General features: G+C 43.1%; 1 protein-coding gene across 2 annotated transcripts in view, besides 1 other annotated feature; it reads left to right on the forward strand.

Moving 5' to 3' along the window:
* Positions 1,690 to 4,764: an enhancer, noted in NCBI's record as "VISTA enhancer mm1361". NCBI's record gives its function as "enhancer in: forebrain[8/9] | limb[9/9] | heart[7/9] | blood vessels[5/9]" and the evidence as "EXISTENCE:transgenic organism evidence [ECO:0001131][PMID:17130149]".
* The window catches only part of Gpr156 (G protein-coupled receptor 156), a 91,346-nt gene continuing 89,487 nt past the window's right edge, over positions 25,731 to 27,589 (forward strand). Inside the window, exon 1 of one of the 2 annotated variants that reach the window (XM_011245894.3) lies at positions 25,731 to 26,161. The gene's annotated coding sequence lies outside the window, so the exon portion shown is untranslated. The remainder of the gene's footprint in view (positions 26,162 to 27,589) is intronic. The other variant, NM_153394.2, reaches the window with a different exon arrangement.

Consider the following 27,589-nt stretch of genomic DNA (forward strand, 5'->3'; position numbering starts at 1 on the left):
AGGCAGCTTCTGGCCTCAAACATCTGCATTCACATGCAGGTATCCACACACAAGCACACATGCCCATACATATAATTAAAAATGTTCAGGTTCTAACCATACGGCAGGTGACCTTTCCTTGTGAGAAAAACCTTGTTAAGCCATGCACTGGTTATGATGACTGCAGATAAAAATTACGTGCTACTTTGAAGCCATATAATATCCCAAGAAACAGGAAGTATATCTGCCTGGAGGACATTGTAGTTAACCCACCATGACAGGGCAACAGTAAGGAAAGTTCAACTAAAACTTTATGCCTAGGTTTTGCCTTCACTTCTTTTAGCTCTATGAAACCATATGATTCTTTTACTGTTTAAATCAGAACAGTAATACCATCTTAATACTTGGGTAAAAAGGAGCTGAAGAGCTGGTTCAGTGGTTAAGATAGATCATTTGCTGCTCTTAGACAGGACCCAGATTTGTTTCCTAGCATCAATATGGTGGCTCATAATTAATTGTAATTAATGTTCCAGAGGATCCTGCGCCTTCTGACCTACATGAGCACCAGGCAAAATACTCATACACATGAGATACACACACACACACACACAGAGACAGACACACACACACATATATATGTGTGTGTGTGTATGTATGTATATATATATATATTGCATGTAATACTAAAAAAAGCAATCCACGCTATTGCTGGCTATGCTCTAGTAACCCCATGCTCCCTGCCCCATGGTCTCCATGTGGCAGCCGCCCAACTTGCAGTTTGCTTGCTGTGGATCCTGCTCACATTCCCAGTCATCTGCCCCCCCCCCCCCGTGGTTAGCTGTCGAAAATCCCAATAACCCAGTAAAATCAAAACTCTAGAGGCTTGTAATTTATCAGTCAGATTTATATCAGTAAATTCTCAACTCACAAAATGCCCACACAATAAACTCAGAGCCAGTTGATATTGATACAAGCTGCCCACCTGGATTGGACATATTGTCCTATATTATTCTATCCCTTCTATGATATTCATAGCTCTACCTGTGGCTATTTAAAGTCACGTGGATCGGGTTCATTCTCCTTCCTCCATCTTCTCTGTCCTCCTGTCCTCTCTGACCTATGTGTTCCATCTCTAAAACTCTCAGCCCACTTTCTGCCCCCATTCACAGGCTCTAGCCTTATCTTGTGCTTGCCCTCACCTCACTTGCATATAGACAGCAATCATTTTATATATATATATATATATATATATATATATATATATATATATATGTATATATGTATAAAAATAATTTTTTTCAAGACAGGGTTTCTCTCTTTGTGTAGCCCTGGCTTTCCTGGCACTCAGTAGACCAGCCTGGCCTCAGACTCAGAGATCTATGTAGTGAGGATTTGGGTTTCTTTAAAAATATAAAAATATTACAAGAATGTGTTCTCATTTTAATCCCAGATGTGGAATGTGAGGCTGCTTCAGATTGTCCACAGCAGCTGACTATGATTTACCTCGTGCTCCAGCAGGAGCGTGATTTTGCCAGCGACAGACAGTTTCTGTGAGTGTGTGACATTTGGAATTCTGGGGACTTGGTTGCTTGCTGTTTGCTAAGTAGTAACGCACGAAGAAGAAACAGCAACAACAGGAAATTAGATATCCTGACAGCAAAGACCAAACTTGCTCCAAGGAACTCATAGCCCCTAATCAGCAGGAAGTACTCTGAGGATAATGTCGCCCCTTCCCCCTCTATCCTTTTGTTTTTTTCTCTCCTATCTAGCATTAAGGGGTTAAAAGGGTGGAATAAAGAAGAACTCACTAGGTAGCCAGATCCAGCTACAGATCTGCCTTGCCTTTGCCTCTGGAGTGCTGGAATTAAAGATGTGTGCCTCAATGCCCAGCTATAGGCTATCTTCTTAACGGTCTTATTTTAAAAGGTATTCTGTAAATATTGGGAAGGTTTAAATGGAAAAGGAAAGTTGTACATGATGTCATGAGAACTCTAAAAATGTTCTTAAAATGTCATTATTTATATGTATTTTCCCTTCATATAAAGACCGAATTTAAAACCATCAGTTTGATAGTTTTTTTTTTTAATTAAAGCTGAAGTAAATAAAGGTCTGTAAAAATGAGTCTGAACTCCTTAGAAAATAAGCCTGTTTTACAGCCTCTACAATTTTTGAACTTTTTGTTGCTAGTTTGAAAATCTTTGTAACCTTAGCAATGACATCTGAGGTTCTTCCTAAATTTTAGAGACTACAGTTTCCTGTGTGCAACACCTTCCAGGTTTTTGCAGCTTTCAAATATTTGTACATTCTTATATGCCCCCACTAAGCCCCTATTAGTCATCCCTATTTAGGTCCTTTACCCCCTCCTCCTAAACCAATGGGCATGTAGCCAGGGGCCTAGCTACTCAGCTAGTGAGAATGGTACCCTCATCTGTAATTAAAATTCCGCCCTTTCTGTCACTTCCAAGGAGTTAGTGTAATAAATGGCAGATGGCAGCGAATCAATTGGTTTTCATTTCTGCATCCCATAAAGAAAGGCATGTGGTAATTGACCAGTGGCTAGGAGTAAACCAGATGGTTTCAAGATGCCAGTGGCATAATTATAATATATACTACATACATATTTTTATTCTGTTGTGCAGTAGGAATTTCTCTCCAATTCTAAGCAATCACAGAATCATAGGGTTAGCAGTGAGAGCCTGAGAAGAGGTTAACACATCATGTATGTAGTGAACAACCTAGCCATCAGGAAGAAAACCCTTGTTTAAACAACTCAGAGGTTGCTTCTTTAGTGAGTTTCAAGTTTCATGTTTCCTAAGGTTCTTCTGATGGGTGCTTAGTCAGGTTAAATATGTCAGCAAGATGAAATGTGTGAGGGTTTTGTTGCTATGAAGAGACACCACCAAAAAGCAAGTTGGGGAACAAAAGGTTTATTTGGCTTACACTTCCATATCATAATTAATTATTGGAGAAAGTCGGGACAGGAACTCAAGCAGGGCTGGAACCTGGAGGCAGGAGCTGATGCAGCGGACATGGAGGGTGCTGCTTACTGGCTTGCTTCCCCTGACTTGCTCAGCTCGCTTTCTAAAGAGACAGGGAGGCCAGGCTTGCCTGTAACCCAGGGCTTGGGCAGCAGAAGCTGGAGGATTCCAAGTGTAAGAGCTCGGACTATATAATATGACTCTGTCTCAAAAACCAAAGAAGGCGACTAGCCAGATGACTCAAAGGGTAAAGGCACTTGCTACACAGCTTGATGACCTCAGTTTAATCCTGGGAACCCAAAGGCAGAAGGAGAGAACCAACTTCCACAACTCCACGTACACACACACACACACACACACACACACACTAAGCAATATAGAAGTGATTTTTTTAAAGTCAGAGATGATTTTTTTACAACTAATTTGATACCTAAATGAAAGAAGATAATAATCACAACTGAGGGGTCCAAATTAATGGGCTAAAAGAGCAAGCGGAAAATATTCCATAGCACAGAACAAAGATTAAAGCAAGAGACTGGAGCGAAGTCTAAGAGGTATAGCAGACTGTGTTGCCGGATCTGCATAGGCAAAGGGCTCAGATAAAGGAAAAGAAACAAACTTGCAATGGAGGAAAGTTCTTGGATGGAGAAATCCCAGACACTGTGCTGAATGGCTCATTCAGGAAAATTCATTCCAGACTGAACACACAAGCCAGCAAGTTCCTGATAAGACTTGAAACTCTTTGTGTGGGTGTGAGATAAGGGGTCACAAGCCAGTACACAGGAATTGGATTCCAGAGGCTGGAAAGAAGTCTCAGCAATTAAAGAGCACTGGCTATTTTTGCAGAGAACAAGGGTTAGGTTCCCACCCTGCAAACAACTAATGACCATCCCCCAGTTCTAGAAGATAAGACACCCCCTTTTGGCCTCCTCAGATACTTCCTGTATGTGGTGTATATACATGCAGGCAAGACACACACACACATACACACACAAATAAATGAATCTTGTTTAAAAAACAAACAGAATCTGTTCTCCAGAAGTTAAGGCAATAATATTCACAGACTTCTCATAGAAACAGACTCCAGCTCATGAAATTCATGACCAGTTGAAACTTCAGTTATCAGGGAGAAAGAAATCTATTTGCAGATATGTCAGAAGTGGGAGAAAAATGCCTATATATTTCACCTGAAGAAAATGTGTAAGAGGAGATTCAACCAACAAACAAGACAAACCATTGCAGAGCTAGAAAGACAAGACAGGAGGACATGGTATGGAGCAAAGAAACTTGAGATAGAAGTACACAGGTAAAGATGTAAATCGTGGTTCCTTCAGGTCTGAGCCGGTGCCCTGAGCAGACCTTGGATGCTAGCTCTGCACCCAGTCCCACAACACCCAGAGGAAGCTGGACTCCCAGGAGCTCTAATGCCTCCAGGATCATAGGTGAGGAGGCCACAACATCTGCCCCAACACCAGGAGTAACTGGGACCCCCAGGGATCCAGGGACACAGGAACCCTGCCCAGTCAGTGGCACAGGTTCCTTCTGGTCTGAGCCAGTGCCCTGAGCAGACCTTGGATGCTAGCTTTGCATCAAGTCCCACAACACCCAGAGGAAGGTCATAGGATCATAGGATCATAGGATCACAGGAGCTTGATCTCACCAGGATTTCAGAATCCCAGAGGCAATTTGACTCCCATGAACTCTTACACCAGATCTCAGGATCATAGCGACAGCTGGACTCTGAGGAGTTCTGACACAAACAAGATAACAGGAGGGACAGGCTCCAGTCAGAGACAGTGAGTGCAGGTAGCACTAGAGATAACCAGATGGTGAGAGGCAAGCACAACATAAACAACAGAAACCAAGATTACTTGGCATCATCAGATCCAGTTCTCCCACCATGGCAAGTCCTGGATACCCCACCACCCCAGAAAAGCAAGATTCAGATTTAAAATCGCTTCTAATGACAATGATAGAGGACTTGAAGAAAGACATAAATAACTCCCTTAAAGAAATACAGGAGAACACAGGTAAACATGTAGAAGCCCTTAAAGAGGAAACACAAAAATTCCTTAAAGAATTATAAGAAAACACAACCAAACAGGTGAAACAGAGCTAAACAAAGAATTCTCAACTGAGGAATATCGAATGGCTGAGAAGCACCTAAAGAAATGTTCAACATCCTTAGTCATCAGGGAAATGCAAATCAAAACAACCCTGAGATTCCACCTCACACCAGTCAGAATGGCTAAGACCAAAAACTCCGGTGACAGCAGATGCTGGTGAGTGTGTGGAGAAACATTCCTCCATTGTTGATGGGATTGCAAGCTGGTACAACCACTCTGGAAATCAGTCTGGCAGTTCCTCAGAAAATTGGACATAGTATTACATCAGGAGCCAGCTATACCACTCCTGGGCATATACCCAAAAGATGCTCCAACATAAAACAAGGACACATGCTCCACTATGTTCATAGCAGCCTTATTTTTAATAGTCAGAAGCTGGAAACAACCCAGATGTCCTTCAACAAAGGAATGGATGCAGACAATGTGGTACATTTACACAATGGAGCACTACTCAACTATTAAAAACATTGACTTCATGAAATTCTTAGGCAAATGGATGGAACTAGAAAATATCATCCTGAGTGAGGTAACCCTATCACAAAAGAACACACATGGTATGCACTCACTGATAAGTGGATATTAGTCCAAAAACTCAGAATACCCAAGATACAATTCACAGACCACATGAAGCTCAAGAAGAAGGAAGACCAAAGTGTGAGTGCTTTGGTCCTTCTTAGAAGGGGGAACAAAATACTCATGGGAACAAATATGGAGACAAAGTATGGAGCAGAGACTGAAGGAAAGGCCATCCAGAGACTGCCCCACCCGGTGATCCATCCATATACAGTCACCAAATCCAGACACTATTGTGATGCCAAGAAGTGCTTGTTGATAGGAGCCTGATATACCTGTCTCCTGAGAGACCCTGCCAGATTCTGATGTATACAGAGGCAGATGCTCGCAGTCAACCGTTGAACTGATCACAGGGTCCCCAATGGAGGAGTTAGAGAAAGTGCTGAAGGAACTGAAGGGGTTTGCAACCCCATAGGAAGAACAACAATATCTACCAACCAGAGCTCTGAGTCTAAACCACAAACCAAGGAGTACACATGGAGGAACCCATGGCTCCAGATGTATATGTAGCAGAGAATGGCCTTGTCCAGCATCAATAGAAGAGGCCCTTGGTCATGTGAAGGCTCGATGCCCCCGTGTAGGGAAATGCAAGTGGAGGGAAGCAAGAGTGGGTGGGTGAGGGCACACCCCCATAGAAGCAGGAGGAGGAGGAATGGGATGGGGGTTCCTGGGGGTTATTGGGAAAGGGGATAACATTTGAAGTGTAAATAAATAAAATATCCAATAAAAATGACTAAGCAAAAAAATGTGGAATGAAGAATTAGAATAACTAATTTATTCTCTCTATGTCAATTGATGTATTTCAGCACTAAATTGCGTTATGTAATTCAAAGATGCCTTTTCACATGTACACACAGTTCATAACATAGCAAGTTATTCTGTACATGTGTAAAAAAAAAGATGTAAACCGTGACTGTATATGCACATGTGATAAACAACACAATGGCTAACTGTATGTACTAGGCCAAAGCTGTAAGAAATGCAAAAAGAATTAGATAATTATACTGAAGACTCCAATATGCTAATTTCAGAACTGCAGAAATCTTGAGTTCATGTTATGTACAGCATGGAATGATAAAATAATTGGTAACATGATATAATAGGTGCCTATGTAGAGACATAACACCTCTTCAACAAAAATGAAAACAAGATGTTTTGGTATCCATGGAATATTTACAAAAGTGAGATCTATTTCATAATGAGTAAATCCTTGAAGTGAGCAAGCTATAACCAGTATTCAGAAGACAGAGGCAGAAGGATCATGAGCCCATGGCCAGTTATGGCCTACATAGTGAGAGCCTGCCTGAACAAAAATCCTTCAATTTTCACAACTACATTCTCTGGTCTTGTTGCTTTATGATGCTGAGACGCACCTCAGTATCACCTTTGCTTTTCTCGGCACTGCTGGAACACGTCCTTTGACATGTTTTCAGATCTCAGCCAAAGTATTGTTTAAATTAGATAATATAAAAGTGATTAAAATCAGGGCTAGAGTGATGGCTCAACATTTAGAACTCGTACAGTGCTGTTCTCACAAAGGACTGGAGTTTGTTCCCAGCATGCAACTCAGACAGCTCATAAACACTTATAATTTCAGCTCCGGAAGACCTGGTGTCCTCTGGGGGACCCTGCTCTGATGTGCACCCACCCACACGCAGAAATGCAAACATACACAAAGTTACAATTTTTAAATGATCAAATTCATGTGTAAAGGAAAAAAATTCAAAGTATAAATTACTTATCAATGAGCCAGAAAAAGAGCACTTTTTTTTTTTTTTACCATTATCCAAATGTCACAGTAAAAACTGCACTCAGAAAATAAAAACATATGCCTTGTGTGTTTTGGATGTTAAATGAGAGAAAATAAAAACACACTTTATTTTTCAAAAAATAGATTTAAAAAAAAACAGCAAAGGAGGGAAGACAAAGCAAGCGGTTGTAGCAGAAAAGAAACTCTAAGTGAACTCTGACATCTCTAAGTGGACAGGCTCCTTTACACTGGGATGTGACAGGCGGTCAGGAAGAGCCTGGGTGAAAGCGATTCATCAGCCACAGTGAGAGACTGACGTGATTAAAACGTAAGGATTCTAGGTCACCAAATGAATTTTGAAGACAGTAGGTAATTTCCTAGTGGAATCACAAATTATCTAAATAAAAACTGGAAAAACAAAGACGGCCACATCAATCCTAGAAAAACTCGGAATGGCGCTTTCGACCCCTGCGCTCTGTGCTGCAGACAGTCCCCAGGTTTCATGCAGCTGGGCCTCTGAGGCCTCTTACTAACTCTAATGTTGTTGCAAACAGCCAAAGTCTAGAAGAAAAATGAAAACAGGGTTCTTTTCCGTCTCTCTTGTGGTTCCATATCAACACTGTATGGTTTTATTTCATCTAATGGAAGCCGCCCAGGGTTGTAAAAATCACTTCGTTTAATGTTCCATTGCAAACACACTTAGGATTTTGCTTTAAATTTAATAAAAGCAATGCTTCGGGTCTATTTTTAAAGTTTCAAAGGCTGACGAGAGAGACAGAGACAGAGAGACACAGAGAGATAGAGATAGATACACGAAGCACATACACACACACACACACACACACACACACACACACACACACACACACACAGAGTTGTCTTGGTCCTCAATGCCATTCCATTCTGATGGCTTTACACACCTCAGCTTCTGTCAACGAATTTCTCTACAGTGTCGGCCCTATATTACCTATATTCTTTTCTAAAAGAAAGGTCTGTTGTTTCTGGGATTCATTTCCCCATGACTACATGCCCTTGGCAAGTTTTGATCTATAGTGGCTTTCTTGTTCTTGCCAGCAGTTTGTCATTGGAACACTTCAGACCTGTTCGTAAAGGCACAGAGGCCATTTGAGTCAGGTTAAGGCCCTGGCCTGGCCAATGGCAGCTTTTCTGCTGCATTCTGATTTCAGAGATATTAAAACATAAAGCCAGATACGTCACAGAATCAGGGAATGCAGTAGTATGCAAAAGGAACGCTTTGGGCTGATTTCACTTGTAGACTGCAGGCAAGAATATTCTAGATATGGATTAGTCATTAGGATCATATAATATCAAAACAACATCCACCAAGAATTACAAGCACTGTTTGAGCATGTAACAAGGAGAGAAATAGAGGGAAGATGTTTGAGCTGTGAGTACTGATATCATTTTAAAATCTATCATCGTCGTCATCATCATTATCATCGAGAAACAGCGCTGGAGACCTAAGTTATAGCCTTGGTTCAGTTACCTACTATCCATACACCCTGGAGCCTGCAAGCCCTTCCCTGGTTCTTATTGTCTCCATGTGAAAGTAGGGCATATGTGGGTTCTTTCCATGACTGTTCTAGGAGTCTGTGGAATCCACAGGAATCCAGCCCAGGTTTTACCTGGATTCTGTACAAGGCAAAGCCTTGGTCACTCAGGAAGAAAACTGGTCATGCCGCCCAATAAATTCTCCTGCTCTTTAATTTCACACAACAGTGCAGAGCCTAATTCCACCTCAAATGGGAATTTAGAATGACTAAGTTCTCCTTCCCAACCTGCTCCAGACAAATATGCATGTCCCGGCTCCTTTCTGAGCACCCCATAAAAGCCAAGGTTAACCTCAATTGCCTTGTGTGAGAGTCACAGGCCCAGGCATTAAGCTCGTTTTGAATGTCACCTCGGGGCTGCTCACACACCCAGCGGGTCTCTCTTCCTGCAAATATATTTTTTTTCATCAAAGTGAGTTTGACTATGCTTATTTACTGTCTAGTTATAGAAGATAGATGTAACAGAAATTTAGCATCTTAACATTTTCTAATCCTATAGCTCAGCAGCATTAAGTACACCCACTCAACACTGCTGTGCAAACTCCTTGTTTATATTTTACATTAAAAAAATAATAATAAACGGGCTGGAGGTTCAGAAGACGGCTCTCAGGAGGTAAGAATGCTTGCTCTTTCAGATGACCCGGGTTTGATTCCTAGTGCCCACGTGGCAGCCTACAACGGCTTGTAATTCCGGTTTCAAGGGATTCCAACTTGCTCTTTTGGTTTTTGCAGGTTCCTGCTCTCATGGGGCACACATAAATTCACCACAGGCCCTCGTGCACACACACAGGTAAACAAATAAATCTTTAAAATGAATAAATGACCAAAGGGTGTAACTCAGCAGAGGCTCGCGTGGAGCCCCAGGGCCCATCCCCAGCATTAAGTGTTTTCTGTATATATAATCCCAGCCTGGGAAGGTTGAGGACAGCCTGGTATACAGGAGATCTTGTAAAGAAAAGAAAAGGGGGTGGATTGAAGGGAAGTCAGAAAAACATGGGACTCTTTCTATAACCTAGGGAGAAATGAAATCTTTAAGGGACAGAATTTATTGACGCCTGTGTCACTCCCTAAGAGCATTAAACGGTGCTCTCCTGTGATTGATAGCAAAACAGTAACGGTCATAGGAAGACGAATGTTCCAGTCAGACTCAGGGATGATCACATATGTTGGCCACAGGCCTTGGGAATCATTCATTCTATGGTTGTAAAGAACAAGAAAAAGATCAAATCTAGGCCAGCAAGAGAACTTTAATGCAAGTCAGATAGATAATGCATCATTGACTAAGGATCCGTTAGTTAATGAAGCAGAGCAAGCTTCAAATATCAAAAAATGTAAAGGAAACCCAAGAGAGAGCAAAATAGATGATTTTTTTAAAAAAGGAAAAATGGAAACGTGAGGAATTTCTCACGACTATCTTAAGTTGTACGACAGGACTGTCACTCACATGGCATGTGTTAAGGACTCAATACAGAAAACCCTCGGCCGAAATGAATGGAGTTAGCTCAGTCTCATTTTAAAAAGACTCCAAGCTGGAGAGATGGCTGAGCACTGACTGCTCTTCCAGAGATCCTGAGTTCAAGTCCCAGCAACCACATGGTGGCTCACAACCCTCTATAATGAGATATGATGCCCTCTTCTGGTATAGAAGCCAGTGAAGACAGCTACAGTGCACTCATATACATAAAACAAATAAATAATTCTTTAAAAGAGGGGGTGGGAACCCCACCATGTGAGGCTTGACCCAGCCTGCCCAGGATCCTGATAGCCTCAGTTGCTTAATTATGCCAGAACTTGTCTCCCCTTGGATGTCAGAGACATAAACCTCAAAGGAAAAAAAAACATTTTGTTCCTTGTTCCAATCCTGACAAACTTCCATGGGCACCCTTGCATATTTAGGTAGGAAAGGACAAGTCTTGGCAATATGCTTCCGGTTGTGGAGTCTGGCTCTAGGCCAAAATCCTAGACGTGACCTTTGAAAGCTGGCTGTGGCCTTTGCTTGGCGGGCCTTCTGGAGAAGCTGCAATCTCACACCACACTTGAGGCGCTGAAGGTTCATTGCGACTTGAGCTGATGCGAAGGATTTGACTGCCTCTGCTCCCACCGGCTAGCCACGCCCACATCTTCAAAGCTCAGGGGCCTCCATTCAGGGGCCTTCTCTAGACATTGGCTAATACGTTTGCCCCACACCTTGCTGGAGCACGTTCTGTACTTCGACCTTTCCACTCCTAGCATTTCTGCCCTTTGTCCTTGGTGGAATACCCAGGGACCTTAAAGGCTCCTTAGCAGTGGGAAGATTGCACCCACTTTTCATTGCACACACAGAAAAGTGTCATTGATGATCTAAACGCTCAGCAGTGGGGCTGATAGAAGTAAGATTTGTGCACCCAAGACAAAACTTTGCAGATATTTTAAGTGATGGGTGTAAATGAAAAGTTCTTACTATTAGTAGCTCTAAGTAGCATGCACTACATTTATGTATGTTCAAAAAGTACATAAGCAGGACAGAGAGTGGAAGTTACTTCAGGGGGCTAGGGTGGCATGGCTGTGATAATTGTGCCTATCTGTGTTTCTTGGTCCAGGATAAGGATGTGTTATTTCTGTAATGCAGAGAAACAATAGAAGCTATCGTTTTTAATATTCCTAGTCCTTGAATAAGCGCTCATGTTCCTGGGGGTTCATCTCTGAGTTTAAGCATGCAAAGCAAAGACTAAGCTACAGTCTTAAAAACGGTTTGTAACAGTGAACTTTCTGAAGCAGCTCGGTTTCTAGTACTTGAGGAAAATGAGAAAACAAATTTTAACATATGCATAGATTATAATATTAGGAGGCTAAATTGAATATTGAGTGATCTGGAAACACTTTCATAATATTAAGTAATAGGTTAAAAGTGTCAGGTTATATAACAGTGTATGTTCATACCCTTTGGCCCCGCCATTCCAGTTCTAAGAAATACTTGCACAAAGAAGAGTCAACAAGTATAAATATTATGTCATGTCAGTAAAATATTAGAAGCTGCCCAAACTTTATCAATGGAGAATGCTGAATCAAATGATGGCATATTCACTATGGAGTACCAGCAACCATTAAAAAGAGTTATGTCTTATGGATAAACCCTGAAACTGTGATCTAAGTATGTAGAAAACACCATACATAGAAATGTAATTCTATATGTCATGTATAGATATATGCATGCATATACAATACACATATAGGTGTGTATGTGCTATATGGTGTGTGTATGTGTGCATGTGTGTGGTATGTGCGCTGTGTGCATGTGTATGTATCTGTGTCTGTGTATGGTATGTATGTGTATGTGTGGTATGTACATGTGTGTCTGTGTGTGGTATGTGTGTGTATGTGTGGTATGTGCATGTGTGTGTGTGTAGTATGTGCATGTGTGTGGTATGTGTGTTTGTGTATATGTGTATGTATCTGTGTCTGTGTGTGGTATGTGTGTGTTGTATTGTGGTATGTGCAGTTGTGTCTGTGTGTGTGTGTAGTATGTGTATGTGTGTGGTATGTGCATGTGTGTCTGTGTGTGTTATGTATATGTGTGTGGTATGTGTGTCTGTGTCTATGTGTATGGTATGTGTGTGGTATGTGTTTGTGTATGTGTGTGTGGTATGTGTGTTTGTGTGTATGTGGCTGTATTGGTATGTATGGTGTATGTATGTGTGTGGTATGTATATATGTGCCTCTGTGTGTGTGTGTATATATTGTGTCTGTGTGGTATGTGTGCTTGTGTGTATGTATTTTTATCTATGTCTGAGTGTGTATGGTGTGTGTGTGTGTCTGATATGTGCATGTGTGTGTTGTGTTTCTGTGTATGTGTGTGTGTGGTGTGTGGTAGGCCTGAACTTACAGCCTCACTTATGCAAGATAAACATTCTATCACAGAGCTACATCTCCGGACTCCACTGCAATTCTTAAGTACAAAAGTATTATGAATTACATTCTAACTCTTCTATGACATTTCAATAGCTTTACTTCAAGCATCCATGAGTTCTCTTCTCAGGAAAAAGATTGTATGATGTATGTGAGATGGCATTCATATAATCTGTGTAGCAAGCACTCTGAAAGAATATTTAGCAAAGTGCTAACACTATTCCTGAGACATTAGAGGTGATTTTTTTTATTCCTTTCATTGCTCTACATTCTTTGAGGTTTTGATAACTGCTTTAAATTTAAAATGTCCATTTGCTTCTCATATTTAAGGAGCTGAAATGCCTGGGTTCCCACTATGAAAATGCAACTTCTCAAAGGCAAAAGCAGGTTAGATGAATATGATGTATGATATGTGATATGTCATATACAATATGTAGTATGTAATATAGTATGTAGTATGTTATATATACTATGAATTATATAATATACATTATGCAGTATATAAAAGACTGAGGCCACTAAACTTCAGACTGGGGAAGCTCTGGAGACAAAAGTAGAACAAGGAGCTTTTCCCTTGGGAGCAACGTTAGGGAATCCAAAGACTAGAAGGCATGGGATAGAACGGCACAAGATGTCTTATCTTTTTCCCCTTTTAACATGTTCCTTCTAAAGTTTCTTGTAGTTTTATAACACAGAGTAGATGCTACAATGGTTCAGTGGCATGTTGGGTTTCAATAAAGTTCCACACTATCAGAGTCATACATTTTCATCATTCCTGTTATGTTCTAGCTTCCTCTAAGATGGAAACATTCCATCCTGCTGGAAGTGCCTTTAAACAGAATTGTGAACAACTCAAGCAGCTTCAGGAAGTCCCTGAAACTGACCAGATTCTCTAGGTCCCTACCTTCAAGAATAAGAGGGGGAAAGCTAATGCCCCTCTTAGACAAGAGGAGTTAAGCTGCAAAGAAGATTCTCAGACAAGCCAAGCTGCAAAGAAAACAGAGACCAGACTAGCTGCCTTAATAAAGCAGAAACCATCAGAGATACCTGGAAGATATTTAGACCAACTGAAGCAACTGGAAAAGAACTCTCCCACCTATTGCTCCAGGCTCCCAGCTTCTGTGAGCCCACCGTGCTCGGGTAGGCTTTGGTGGTACAACTGTCTCTGAGTCATTTCTGCTCTTTTAAGAACTCCTCGTCCATAGTCTTGTAAGGAACCGCAACAAAATTCATGGTTCAGCAGATTGGACTTCAGTGATATCTGTACTTCGTCATGGGCTCCCTATCTGCTCTGAGTGTGTGTGTGTGTGTGTGTGTGTGTGTTGTATCTCCCGTGGAAAATTTTGTTGCACATCAATAGCATTTTCAGATGAGAAAACAAGTGAGAGCTCAGATAGACAGTGTGCTCAATTGCTTGCAAGTGGTGGCAGAAGTCTGCTTTCCTCTGTGCTCCACTTCAGTTCTGCACTGCTTCTGGACCCTTAGTCGCCATGCTACAGCCTAGCTATTGTCGCCTAGGCTGGTTTCCAGCTCCTGGATTCAGATGATCTTCCCAGATCAGCCTCCCAAATACAAGGACTACACATGCTTGCCATGGTGGCTATTTGAACCATTTTGAAGTGCACAGTTGTATGGTATTGAGTCCACTCACATAATTGTTCAAACCATTGCTCCTCTCCATTCCCAGCACTTTGTTGTCCTGCCTCCAATGACGTCTTGTATCTTTTAATCCCCCACTATTACACTTTCCTCCCACAACCTGTGACAGCCCCCATTCTCCCGTCTGTCTCTGTGATTTTGACTATTCTAGGCATACCACATGAGATTACACAGTATTAAGCCTTCAGGAACTAGCTTATTTTACTTAGCACCATGTCTTCAAAGCTCATACATGTTGTAATAGTGTGTGTCAGAACCATTTTTAAGGCTGAATCATATTGCATGGCAGATACATATTATAATGTATTTATCCAGAAATCCATTGCTACTCACTTACATTGGTTACAAACCTTTCCTCTTGAGAATAATGTTCTTTAAGCCCCAGCTGTCAGTTCTTTTGGTTATATATCTGTCTTAGTTAGGGTTTTACTGCTGTGAACAGACACCATGACCAATACAACTCTTACAAAGGATAATATTTAATTGAGACTGGCTTACAGGTTCAGAGGTTCAGTCCATTATCATCAATGCAGGATCATGGCAATGTCTAGGCAGGCATGGTATGGACAGAGTTGAGTGTTCTACATCTTCATCTGAAGGCTGCTAGCAGAATACTGGCTTCCAGTCAGCTAGGATGAGGGTCTTAAAGCCAACACCCACAATGACACACCTACTCCAACAAGGCTACACTTACTCCAAAAGGGCTGCACCTTCTAATAATGCCACTCCCTGAGCAGAGCATATACAAACCATCACAACATCCAAGATAGAACTGATAAATCATATGGCAATACGGCAACTCTATGTTCGTTTGGGGAAGCACCACACTGTGCCATTTTACATTCTCAGGAGCTAGGATTAAGTTTTCCTAAAATAGACTATAGCTACAGTTGCACATAATGAGTTCATGAACCATATGACAATTGTATATCCACGAATTCACTGAGTACTTGCCTTGCAAACTTTAAATATATAAGTTGTATATGAACGAATGAATGGGTGAATGAATGACTAAAGCTGTTTCTTTAAAATGTGTGTGTGTGGGGGGGTGCATTTTCTTTAAAAAGCTAATTCCTTCTCAATTTCTATTCTAAGAAGAGCTAAGACAACAATCAGGCATCCCAGCCTCAGAGGGCTGACGTGGTCTGGCTTTCAGGAGTGTGGAGGTCCTGTCAAAACTCTCCTTATGGATCATGAGAGGGGAGAAAGAAATTTAAGGGAGGTAGGAAATAGAAAATAACAGGATACTTGTAGTAGGAAAGAAGAATTGAGGACTGGAACAAGAACAAGAACCAGCTGACGAGGCGAGGGGAGCGCAGTGAGGGAAAGAAGGAATGAGACTAAAATACAAAGTGTCAGCCAGGCGTGGTGGCGCATGCCTTTAATCCCAGCACTTGGGAGGCAGAGGCAGGCGGATTTCTGAGTTTGAAGCCAGCCTGATCTACAGAGTAAGTTCCAGGGCAGCCAGGGCTATGCAGAGAAACCCTGTCTAGCAACCCACCCATGCCCACCCCCACCCCCCAAAATACAATGTGTCTATGTGTGACGATGCGGTGATGAAGCTCATTACTCTGTATGCTGGTCTAAGGGGCCAGAGAGATGGCTCAGTGGGTAAGAGCATGTACTACCCTTGGAGAAGAGCCAAGTTTGGTTCCCAGAACTCATGTCAGGTGAATCCCAACTGTGGCTGTAAATTGTTAACCTGCTCTGAGCTCCCGGTGGGTGATCACACTTCTTGCCATCTGCCAGAGCTCTCTAGATTCATGAATAAAAAGACACAACACATACACACTCAACCTTTATATTTAATAAGCCTTCACTTGCTCAATGGCTGGGTATTTCTGAACCTCCCCAAAGCTAGCATACACTCCCTTCCAGTATTCACGAATTAACACTTTCTAAATCTATATTCTGTCTTTGCTGCCTTGTTTCCTTCTGGGCAGCCCTCCCACGGGGCCGCTTCCCCCTTTGTACCTACATTTCAGCTGTCTCACTCTTCTGCTTCTTTGTGGTGTGGTCCATCTTACAGCCCTCTCATGGTGGAATCCCTTCTTCTTCCCCTTTGTCCCTTGTCTAGGAAATCTTTAAGCCTTGCCTCTGTCTCCCTGCCCAGCCTTTGGCCACTGACAACTTTATTTCCCAGTCAGAGCCAACTGGGGGCAGACTTCCTTTAGCCTACATGTGGGACATTGCAAACAGGTTTTTTGGGTAACACATTTAGCATGAGAACACAAGCCGCTACAGCCAATCACCTATAACTCCAGTTCCAAGGGACCCAATGCCTCTGGCCTCCAAGTATAGCTGTGATATCACACACACACACACACACACACACACACACACACACTCTCTCTCTCTCTCTCTCTCTCTCTCTCTCTCTCTCTCAAAACAACTCTGAGATTCCAACTTATACCCATTAGAATGGCTAAGATCAAAAATTCAAGTGACAGCACATGCTGGTGAGGATGTGGAGCAAGGGGACACTACTCCATTGCTGGTGGGAGTGCAAACTTGTACAATCAATGGAAATGAATCTGGAAGTTTCTCAGAAAACTGGGAATAATTCTACCTCAAGACCCATCTATACCACTGTGGGTTAAAAATGGGGTCCTGTATCTGACCCAGGGCTTGGGCTGCTGGGCGAAGTGGGTTGCAGGAAGTCTGACTGCTCTCACCCCAGGTAGGGTTTGCCCTGGGGGTGGAGAAGCAGAGTCTAAGTTCCCCACGGAACTGCCAGGCTTGGCTCAGGGTCCCCAGGCCTGCACAGAGGCTGAGGAGACTGAGGACGACAGGTACCCAAGTTCTTAGACACTGCAGATGCTGCTGAATGCCACGCAAGAGCTGAGAACGAGTGTGGGCCAGGCTCTGGCCCTGGGGAGGAAAAGGGCAGGGAGAAGAGCTGCGGCAGGTTCTCACAGGGAGGAGTCTTTAGCTTGCGCGGTGCCTGCTTGGCTTGGTGGAAATCGCATCTGAGAACGCAAGAAGGCCTAAGCGGAAGATTAGACTCGGGGCTCTTTAGAGGAAGACCTGCTCCACTGCTCCAGCATGGCTGCAGATCCCGATGAGAAGAGGCAGCCCATGGTTTTAAGGCGTTTATTGTAGAAAGGCGGGGAGAGGGGGTGTGGAGAAAGTAGAGGCCAGCCATGGCCACGTGGAGAGAGGAGGGAAAAGAATGTGGAGAGAGGGGGAGCAAGAGGGCAACAGAGAAGCAGGAGTAAGAGTAAGAGAGGGAGGAGTGGGGCAAACATTCCCTTTTATAGTGGACTGGGCCTACATGGCTGTTGCCAGGTAACTGTGGGGGTGGAGTCTGGACAGCCTACATGACTGATGGCCACAGAATTATGGAGCTGGGGCCTCGTGTCAGGAGCCTATGTCTGGGAGCATGGCAAACAGGCCTTCCATCCCTTGCAGAGTTATCTGCTGGATCTCCGGGGTTTAAACCTAGCTCAACCAGAAAACAGTCTGTCTTTCACAGTCCTACATACCACTCCTAGGCATATGCCCAAAGGACATTCATCCTACCACAAGGACACTTGCTCAACTATGTCCATAGCAGTTTTAACAAGAAACTAGAAACAAACTAGATATCTCTCAACCAAAGAATGGATAAAGAAAATTCGGTACATTTACACAATGGAGTGCTACTCAGTTATTAAAAACAACGACATCACGAAATTTGCAGGCAAGTGGATGGAACTAGAAGATATCATCCTGAGTGAGGTAATCCAGACACAGAAAGACATGCATGCTATGTGCTCACTTATAAGTGGATGCTAGCCATAAAGTACAGGAAAACCTGCTACAATCCACAGACACAAAGAAGCTAAGTAACAAGGAGGCCCCAAGAGAGGATGCTTGACTCTCACTCAGAAGGGGAAACAAAAAAAGACAACAAAGGAAGAACAAACAAACAAAGCAGTGTGCCACGGAGCATAAAGTATTTGTTCATGAAAGCAGAATGGAGACAGTGCTAGTTAGTTTTTGTCAACTTGACCCAAACCTAGACATATCTGAGGGGAGAGAAATTACATCCACCAGACTGGCCTGTAGCCAAGTCTGTATATTTTTAATTTTTTCTTTTAAATTATTTTATTTATGTGTTTGGATGTTTTGTATGAATGTCTGCATGCATGTCATATGCCCTCCTGGTCCACGGAAGCCAGAATTGGTCAGTGGATCCTCTAGAACCTGAGTTACAAATAGTTGTTAGATACCTTGTAGGTGCTGGGAATCTAACCCAAGCCATTTACAAAAGCATCCAGTGCCTAACTACTGAGCCATCTTCTTCAGCCTCAAATTTTTTTTCGTTAGTGATTAATGTTGGAAAGCCCAGATCACTGTATGCATGCAGTGCTATCCCTGGGGAGGTTGTGTGGTCTTAGAGGGGTTTTTTTAAAGCCTACTTTATTTAGGGTTCTTAAACATTTTAACCTTCCTTCTAACCCATTGACCAGAGGTAGGGGAAAGAGCTTAATAGGAAAAGCGTGTTGTGGACATGTTTAGAAGTAGTTTCTCTGACAATTCTACTCTTCGTTGTCTGGATGCCGGCAGCCTAGTTCAGTAGCAAATGCCAAGCAAGAGTCAGGAGTAGTGGCACAAACCAGCAGAAACAGCAAGGCTCAGCCAATTAGTGAAAGTCAGTGGAAGCAGCCAGAATCCGCTGGAATAAGAAGAGAAGTTGGTGCATTTTTCTCTACAAAGTGAAGACCAGTGAAGGCCAGTGAAGGCCAGCAAAGACCAGAGAAGGGGTGCAGCCTAGCCATGCAACAGAATCCTCACTGCTTTCTTTCTAAATATCATGCACTCTCTCAAGTGTCTGTTTCTAGCAAAACATCACAAGCCCCTTCCCAAGGCAGAAAAACATCACATGACAACAACTGAACTGTTCCCTCCTCACATTGCTTTGGGTCATGGTGTTTTAGCATAGCACTCAAAACCTAATTAAGGAGCTGGAGATGGCTCGGCAATTAAGAGTACTGGCTGCTCTTGCAGAGGAACCAAGTTTGTTTCCCAGCACCCACTTGGTGGTTCACAGCCACCTGTAATCCCAGTTCCAGAGGATCCAACATTCTCTTCTGACTTCCTTGGACACTGCATACACGGAGTACACAAACATGCATGCAAGAAAAACATCCACAAACATAAAATAAAATAGGTAAATCTTTGTTTGTTTGTTTGTTTGTTTCAAGACAAGGTCTCTCTAATGTAGTTCTGGCTGTCCTGAAACTCACCATGAAGACCAGGCTGGCCTCGAACTCACAGAGATCCACCTGTCTCTGCCTCAGGACTGCTGGGACTAAAGGAATACACCACTACACCTGGCTAAATCTCTTTTTTAAAAAAAGAAAGCACACTAAAACAGAATCACCTAGCCGGGCGTGGTGGCGCACGCCTTTAATCCCAGCACTCGGGAGGCAGAGGCAAGCAGATTTCTGAGTTCGAGGCCAGCCTGGTCTACAAAGTGAGTTCCAGGACAGCCAGGGCTACACAGAGAAACCCTGCCTCGAAAAACAAACAAACAAACAAAAAAGACAGAAATCACCAATTGTATTAATAATGTCTGCTTCTGTTTTCCATGAGTCCTCTCCTGTGTATCTTGTTCCTGCCTGTCCCCTGGAACTCATGGTCTGACAGGTGAGATCTCTTAGACATATCCCTGTTAAGAGCCATAGTGATATTCCATACCTATGGCCTCGAGTGCACCAAGGCAAGCGCTGACAAAAGAGCACTCCTGCCTCTTTAAAAGGCTTGCTCGTAGCTAGAGGAGTAACCAAAGTGTTACTCAGGTGCATGACTATAACATGAAAAGGACAAACTAACAAAAACCTACGAATTACTATGACTCAGTCTGGTACACACAAGACAGGCACCAGCACATATAAGACCCTGCTCACTTGGTACGAAGTTATTTGGTTTGCGTCCTGAAACAGCTCTCACCCATTGTGTTATTGGAATCCTGCAGGGTATTAGCCCTTCTTCCTCAAACATGCTGCTGCTGCTGTGCTCTTTCTGGGTATAGACTTCTCTCTCCCATCGACATCATCATTTAAGTTTTTAGGAACCATCTGGTATGAATGTGGGGTTTGTTTTGTTTTGTTTTGTTTTTCATTTCTCTGAGCTCCCTTCCTGGTTTGGAAATGAGAAGTTTGACTGGATTATCCTTAAGAACTGTTTTGATGTTTTGAACCAGTTTTGATGTTCTACAACTGCATTCTGATCAGCCGTAGAGAAAGGCATTTATATGTTTGTCTTCCCACAGTAGATTAGGCCCTACTGGGAAGCCCTCCAATTGTGTTACTGTTTTGTATCACTGACCTTTAACCATTATCTCTCTTTAGTGGTGAGGAAATTGCATGTTCCAGTTCCAACCTACCCAACCAATCATCTCCCTTCACTTTACAACAAGATCTCTTCAATTCAGTCACAACAGGCCTCTTGCCTTGGGCATCCTGGCAATACTCAGGAAGTCTTTTCCTTGGGGCAATTTCAAGGTAAAACTTGTAGGAGTTTGCTTTCAATTCTAAAAGGAATGAATGAAAAGGGAATCAAGATGAGAGTCTGAAATAGAAGTTATGGTTTTGAGAGATGGGCTGGGATGGATACAAAGCTTAACCTAGTCAGGTAACAACAGCTAACTGACAGTCTATTGATATAAACTCGGGGAATAACAATGCTTCTATCTATATGAAAACATCGCATCTGCCAGTTGGACACACACACTGAAGTGTCTGAAGTGAGCACAGTAATAAACCTAATAGATTGCTCTGTTTATCAATATCGAGTGATCACTTTGATCTTTTTTGACTAATTTTGTCTCAAAGTCTGCTTTGTCTGATATGAATAAAACAACACCTGATTGATTTCTGATTCTGCGAACTTAGAGTATTTTTATCTTTTTATTTCAATTTGTGTGTCTGTTACTGAGGTGAATTTCTTGCAGGCAGTGAATAGTAGGATCTTACTTTTAATGTTAACATTTAAAAGCAGTCTACATTTTTCACTGGAGCGTTTAGGTCTGCAGTGATCTATATTGAAAAGTCAGAGAGTCTCAAACAGATTACCTAATGATCAAGTCAACGTCTTTAAAATAAAAAGAGCAAATGAGACCTGAAATACATAGATGGAAAGAAGTAATAAAACGCTAGAAATTAATGAAAAGCAGATGAAAAGAATAATACAAAGGGACAAGACAAAGAGGTGATTCTTTGGAAATCTGGCAAACTCTTAGCAAAGAAAACCAAAAGAAAATGAGAGAAGGGGGGACTGGAGAGATGGCTCAGTGGTTAAGAGCACAGACTGCTCATGAGTTCAAATTCCAGCAACTACGTGGTGGCTCACAACCATCCGTAATGAGATCTGATGCCCTCTTCTGGTGCATCTGAAGACAGCTACAGTGTACTTAGATATAATAATAATAATAATAATAATAATAATAATAATAATAATAAATCTTTTTTTAAAAAAAGAAAATGAGAGAAGACCCGAATAGTTCCAGCAGATACCACAGAACCAGAGGATCACTAGAGAAGAGTTTGAAATCATATCTTCCATTAACTGGAAAATGTTGAAAATACTAAAACACAACCAATAGTACATAACACACTATACAGATCGCTAACAAGCAAAGGGAATGGAGCAGTAATGAAGAGCCTCAACAACGAGAAGCCCGGGACCTGGTAGATCCACTGGTGAATTCTATAAGACTTCTAAGGAAGCACACCAATACCCACACCGCCCCCTTAGACAGAAAGGAAAGGGACATTTTCAAAAAACAGCGCACAGATTCCATCTCACACCAGTCAGAGCAACTATCGTTAATAATAATAATAATAATAATAAAGATGGGAGAGTGGATACAACGACACTTGCAGCTTGCATGTGAGGACTAGAATTTGGGGATTCCTCACCCCAGGGCAAGCTGACTAGTTAGACTAGGCAAATCAGCAAGCTTGGGTTCAATGAGAAACTCTGTCTGGATAAATAAGGTGGAGAGAGACTGAGGAAGACAGCCGGTATCACCCTGTGGCCCCCATGTGCAAGTGCACTTGCAGACATGTGGATACACATGTAAACATAGATGTACACCAAACACACATATGAATGAGGGAGGAAAGGGGGTGGAGCCAGAAGGGGGTGGGGATCTCGTACACTATTGTGAGAACACGAAAGAATCCAGCTGTTAAGGAAGTCAGTATGGAGGTTCCTTGAAGTCCTAAATACAGATCTGCCTGATGATCCAGCTGTAGTATTTTTTGCATCTATCCAACTACAATAAATGCAGCATGCAGAAGCCAGAACTGCTCACCCACTTTTATTGCAACAGTATCAATAAAGGCTACATTGTAGAATTAACCTCAGTACCATCAGTGAATGGATGGATAAAGAGAATGTGGTGTGTATGTATGGTAGAGTACTGTTCAGTCAAAGAATAATGAAGGGCTGGAGAGACGGCTCAGTGGTTGCAAGCATGCTGCTCTTGCAGAGGCCCAGAGTTCAATTCCCACACCCACATCAGGGTTCATAATCACCTGGAACTTGAACCTCATAGGATCTATGTTATCTTCTGGCCTCTATCTCCATGGGTACCCATATGTACATGCGCATATCTACATGGACATGAATAAAAGTGACAAATCTGTTTTGAAAAGAATAATGAAATTATGTCACTTGTAGTAAAATAGGTGAGGATACATAATTTCAATTTATCTGAATTTGTTAACATTTAAAAACATATTTTGAGTAAATAGACTTACATTACATTCTTCTTTCCCTTTTGTACCCCAACTCCTCCCAGCGAGCCCCCAAAAACTTGTAACACCTTTAGTTTTTTATCATATTCTTTAAAAATTTATAAAATATTGTAACAATAAAAATGAGTATTATAAAAGTTGTTTGATTTAAAACAACAATCAATTGAACAGTCTTATGTAGATGTTTTAAACCTGTTTTTTAAAAAGATTGTGATCACATATTTGGGAGACTGAAGCAGGAGGGCTGCCATAGGTTTGAAGTTGGCCTGAGATACATGCCACGTGAGTCCTGTTTCAGGAAATTATATATGATATATATTTCAATATATAATTTATAGTAATAAAATATAATTTAATTTAACAAATTTTAATTCATTAATACATTTATTATTTAATACATTTAAACCTTTTAAAAGTAAAATAAAAGCATGTGTGGCCAGTGCCTTGGGAGAATGATGCCGAGGTAAAAGCATCCTTTGTCTTGTACACTCTGGAAGTTGCTAGGGTGACAGGAAGATACACCCCGTTGGGGCATACAACCCAACCTAGCGCTGTTACAGACACAGAATGCTGGGAAGGAGACATTAACTCATCTCACAGATCTGAATGATAAACTCTGGAAGAATGATGCTGACAAGGCATTTGCTTCAGACATTGAAGGTTGGGGGGAAGGGCAAGTCAACAGGTAAAGATGTGGATGAGGGAAGTGGGGAGGACTAAAAGAAACAGATGAATTGGCTTGACAACCCAGGGTGTGTGTATTCAGAACCCAGCAGTTAAGCTTGAGTGGACCGAGGGTTGGAAAGCCAGCCTGCTCGCCCCAATTGTGAGAGCTCAGGCTTAGAATTGCACAGGGGCCTCACTGTGAGCTTAGGGGGGTGGTTTGCTTGTTTTATTATGAAAGTGGCGTTCTTAAGTCTGTGCTGATGGTGGGGAGACCGGAGGCAAAAAAAACCTGTTAGGAAACTATTAAAATGATCCAGCCCAAGGTAATTAAAACTTAACAAGGGCAGCAGTGTGGGAATGCAGAGAAGAGTCTCCAGAAACACCTCTTAGGTAAATATGGTAGATCCAGGTGGGAGATGAAAATTGGTGCGCAGTAATTGAGGGGCTGCGGGATAACTCAATGGAAAAAGGACAATGGGGTGAGGGAGAAGGGGGGGGCAAGCTGGAAAAGGGAGTCCGATATAGAAGAGCAGTGAGAGTAACTGGTTATTGTTTTCTGGGGGAGTCTGAGGTAAGAGAACAGGCAACGGAGATCAGAGGGGAAATTCTTAATGGGGAGCGACAGACTCAAGATCCAGCTTTGGACACTGAAGTGAGAGTGATGGAGAAAGACTGTGCCAGAAACGTGACTGTGCGTGCATACACGTGGAGTGCAGAGCACTGATGGTAGTTGTCTCCCTCAATTATGCTCCACAGTGATTCTGAGACAGACACTCCCACTGCACCTAAAGCTTACCAATGTAAACTGGCCGTCCAGCAAACCCCAGAAATCTGCCTGTCCCCTTCGCTGCCTCCAGCCTTGAGATTACAGGCAGAGGCTTTTGTTGGGGAACCCCAGCAGGTCCTCACGCTTCCAGAGTGATTGCTCTACCACATGAGGCATTGTTCCAACATCCCTGTCCTGGGCTTTTAAACTGAGTAACCCCAAAAGTGGAGAATCAAAGGGGGCCTCCCCAATGACAGCATCTAACTGCACAGAACAGAAACTCACATTTTGCTCAGTGTCTCACATTCAGGACAAGATGTGAGAAACACGCATTGTCCTGAATAAAACGTTTGCTTCATTTCTTTCCCCATATTTTCCTCTCCAATGAAGTATTTTCCTGTGAAAAGAAGCCTTTGGGTGAAATAGTGAGGGAGGGGTTAAAAAATTTTAAAGCCAATCCTCCTTACCATGTGTGATCTGAACCCTGAAGTCCTACTCGGTTCCCCCTCCCCTCCTGTCCCTAAAATATGTGGTCAAAATGTGGTGTTTGAAATGCAAGCCTTTAATCCCAGCCCTCCAGCGGCAGAGGCAGTCGAACTCTGTGAGTTCGAGGCCAGCCTGGTCTCCAAAGTGAATTCCAGGCCAGCCAGGGCTGTTACACAGAGAAACCTTGTCACGGGAAAACACATGCACACACACACAGACACACAGACACACACACACGCATTCCTATTATAAGCAACATTCTTGTCTTTCTAAAATAAACACAAGCTCAATGTAAAGAATCAAAAAATGCCCAAATAAAAAATGAAGAATGAGGAAAAAGAAGAGATGAGAGGGAAAGGCGGGGAGTAAGAAAAAGAAGAGGGAAGGAGAAATGCAAAAGGCCAAGGGAAAGCTAATGGATAACCTCCCCCCGTATCAAAACAAAACAAAAACAAAGCAAAACAAAACAAACAAACAAACAAACAAACAAACAAACAAAAAACCAGAAACCGGGATCTGAGACTGAGGAACCAGGCACAGGACCTGCTCCGGAGGTCTGAGCATCCTCGGGCTACAGGGCTCCTCAGACCGGCGCTGCAAGCGGCTCTTTGAGCACAGCAGCAGGAAGTCGCCCAGAGAACCGCTCAAACAGGAGTGGACGTCTTTGGAGGAGTGGAGGATGCGGGAGTAAAGGGACTCCGGAGTAGAGAGGCCTGCAGCCGAGCGCAGGGTCCGGTCGCGGCGCGGGGTGGCGCCAGAGGAGGGACGGCGGTCAGACAGAGGAGGAGGCGACCCGCAGGGCACCGCGCACACCGCACAGCCGCCACTCCGGCTGTCTACGAGGCGATGGGCGCGGTCCGCGTCCCTCCCGCCACCTTCCAAACCCGAGAGCCCACCAGAGACCGGAAGAGCACGCGCGTCCCAATCCCGGCCGCGGGCTCGGCGCATCTCTGCGGACGGGGACCCCGCAAGGTGAGCACAGTGCGCCCTTGAAGACCCCAGATTTTGTAGGACCTCCCTATGGACACAGACACCTCCAGTAAGAAATGGAGAGGGCAGGAGTCCCTTCTCCTATTCAAAACCTGAGCAGGATATTCAGAAATGATTTAAGAAGTCCAAAAAGTAGGGAAGAGCGCGTGGCCACGCATCAGGGATGGCGTTGATAATTTGGGAGGAAAAAGGGGAGGGGAGAGTGAACCCAGTGTGACTTCTCTATTTTATTGAATAAGCAACAAAGTGCTCAAAAAGGAGATCTCAGAACTATTTCCCACACTCGGGTGATTTCCAAGCGTGACCCCAAATCTACCCTGCAGGTGCAAGCTCACCCCGAGGGCAGGGTGGTGAGCTGACGTTCCCCCACCCCCTCTCTGAAGTCTGAGAAGAAAGTTTTACTACACCGCCTATGTTCTGTGTGGAGGCTTTGTTCCTGGGCACTGGAGGAGTGACCCAGGCTCCTGAGCATCCTTGGATCTGACCAGCAGCAGTTTCCAAGCGTGTTGTAGAGGCTTCCACTTAGAAAGTTGGGCATCACGTGCTACTTCCTTAATGCTTTCTGTTACCTGTTAACATTTCGAGATTAAACTGTGTAGGGAAGACGGTGTAGCCACTCTACCCATTTGTTTATTTTCTGGATGCATGAGAACTAGGTACCTCTGATAAACCTGTTTTCCCAGTGTATTCCTTAAACAAGCTGTGGAGGGAGATGCTAAGAGTGTGAATACTTCATTGAAAAAGAAGAGTTTTCAGATGGGAGTTTAAAACCACCATATTTGTTGGTGTGTTAATTAAGCAGCAAGGCCGCCAAAGAGGGTGGGGGAGAAACACCTTTTCTCCACCAATAGCTGGATTCTCCCAGGAGTTGGAACACCAGCCAGGCTTCCAAGTTTGTAGTTTTAACTGCTGCAGAAGGAACAAATGGGTGTATCCAGATAAATGAGGAGGGAATCACTTGTCTGGGGGCTGTAGACACTTTGACTCTGGGATATAAAGTGCCTTGGCAGGCTGGCTTGAGTTGGGACTCTCTCAGAAAGAGAGGGGGCTCCCTGGTCCCATTTTGTCTGTGTGATTCCCCTGCAGGACCACCACTGTATCTGGCATATTCTTTCTGCTTCTCTATCATTGCCCCCAGCTTTAGCTTCTCTCTGTTCCCTAGAGTTGGTCTGGTCAGAGGCAAAGCCTTTATGGAAACTTGGGAATAGAGAAGCCCAGTCTTGGGAAAACAGGAATGTCCTTCAGCAGAGACCAGGAGGGCAAATAGCTAAAAGCAACTTCTGTCCTAGAGAGTGGAAGAATGAGCAAAGGAATGAAGTTAACTAAAAAGAAGCGGCCTCAGACACACCATTTTGTTTTGATTTGTTTTGGTTTCTCAGGACCGGGTTTCTTTGTACAGCCTTGGCTATC

The sequence above is a fragment of the Mus musculus genome, chromosome 16 (genome assembly GCF_000001635.26).
Source record: "Mus musculus strain C57BL/6J chromosome 16, GRCm38.p6 C57BL/6J".
NCBI classification, from domain to species: Eukaryota; Metazoa; Chordata; class Mammalia; order Rodentia; family Muridae; genus Mus; species Mus musculus.